Genomic DNA, 2203 nt, shown 5'->3' on the forward strand with positions numbered 1-2203 from the left:
ACACCTGTGTTCTGGTGGCAAACCCGTTGAGAAAAAGCCCTAGGCATAATCTTTATGGAAGCAGACTGCCACAGCTTTCTCCCATCGAGCGGCTGGTGGGTTCAAACCACTGACTTTTTGGTTAGCAGGTGACTGCTTAACCACTGCACTACCAGGGATCCTTATAGAACTACAGTATAACCCAGCAATCCACTCCTAGGTATATATCCAAAAGACCTGAAAGCAAACACTCAAACAGATAATTGTACACCGATGTTCACTGCAGCACTATTCACAATAGCCAAAAGGTGGAAATAACCTAAATGTCAATCAACAGTCGAATGGATAAATAAAATGCTGTACATACATACAATGGACTACTACTCAGCCAGTAGGAGAAATAAAGTCTTAACACATGCTACAGTTTGGATAGAACTTGAAGACATTATGCTCAGTGAAATAAGTCAATCACAAAAGAACAAATATTATATGACCTCACTTATATAAACAGGCAAGAAAAGGCAAATGTATAGAGACCAAAGTTTATTAGTGGTTATCAGAGGCAGGAGGGAAGAAGAAAAGGGTGGTTAACAGTGATGGAAAAATCACATTGATTAAGGTTAGAGTTGCACAGCCAGTTATTGTAATTGCTGTCAATAAGTTGTACACTTATAAAAAGTTGAATTGGCAAAAGTTATACTTACAGTGACAAAAAAAAAAAAAAAAGTAGCTGCTGAGGCTCCCTATGTACAACTAAACACCTCATGGGATTTTGTTCCTTGGTTTGGAGGTTTAGGGTCACAGTTTCAGAGAACATCCAGTTAATTAGACTAACATGTTTAGTGCTTCTGTTCTACCTCCTAGATTGTTGTGTAGTGCCTGGTCTTAAGAGCTTGCAAGCAGCCATTCAAGGCACAACAATTGGTCTCTATTCACCTGAGGCAACAGAGGAAGAAGGACAGTCAGGAATAGAAGGAGGATATAGAATGTGTGGCTAATTACCTCCATGAACAACTGCCTCCTTTGCCATGAGACCAGAAGAAATGGACAGTGCCCAACTACTATTACTGAATTTTCTGATCAAAATTCTGTAGCAGAATCCTGATCAAAAGGGAGAAATTGCAGAACACAACATCAAGTTCTAAAGGAATCCAGAACTTCTGGCACCATGGAGGCTGGATGAACCCCTGAAAATATTGCCCTGATATCATCTTTAAACCCTAAGCCAAAAATATCCCCCAAAGTCTTTTTAAAACAATAGTTTAGTTTAATTAGTAAAGAATGTCCGCCTTGAGCATTGTGCTATTTTTTAAAAAAAATTTATTGTGTTTTAGGTGAAAGTTTACAGTGCAAATTAGGTTCTCATTCAAAAATTTATACACAGGCAGACTTCTGGCAAAATGGCGCTCTAGGCAGAAGCACCATGCTGTCCCTCCACAGCAAAGATCCAAAAAACTAAGCCAAACAGAGAAAACAGCAATTTTGAAATCCTAAAACATCAAATGAAGAGATAAAGAACTCAGTCAAGCACCAAATGGAGTCAGAAAACTGATAGAGAACGGAGAGCAAGGAGAGATTCATGCAGAGGTTCCCTATCAGCTAACACAGCACGGATCCGCCATCATGGATTCCTATCAGAGACCAGCAAATAGGGAGTACGAGAAGGCAGCTTCACGGGGCTTCCAGCAAGGGACAAAACAACCAGTAATTTGTGATATACATTTTCCCAGCCCCCACCCTTCTTCACCCCCAGTCGGCCTCCTCTGCTTCCCATGGCCACAGTCTCTTGGCTGGGAAGCACTGGCCGGCTCCCTGAGTGCCATTTGTTGGCTGCTGGTGTTGCTTTTTCTGCTTCTTTTGAGTTCTTCCTTACCTCTCACCACCTCCCTCTCCTTTTGCTGAAATACCTCGCTCCACGTGCCATCTTTGCTTCTTCCTAAGGGGCTGTGGAGCTCCATTCGAGTGTGGAACTGTTTCCCGGTCTGGGCTGCCATGCTGGTGGTATCCTGGGGCTTTTGTTTGTTTCTTTCTTTTGAATTGTTTGTTTTCTTTTCATTTTCTCGAGTTGGGAGCCTATTCTGGCCAGGCAGCTCTACATGGCTTGGGACCTACTACATCAGCTTGTGCAGATGCGCAGAGGGATCCCCGAGTACATTTCTTTTTTAGTGGTGTTTTTTTTTTTTCCTGTTTTTTGGGGGGCTTTTCTTGTTCTTTTTTTTTTTTT

Source organism: Trichechus manatus, unplaced genomic scaffold, assembly GCF_000243295.1.
Source record: "Trichechus manatus latirostris isolate Lorelei unplaced genomic scaffold, TriManLat1.0 scaffold00029, whole genome shotgun sequence".
Lineage (NCBI taxonomy): Eukaryota > Metazoa > Chordata > Mammalia > Sirenia > Trichechidae > Trichechus > Trichechus manatus.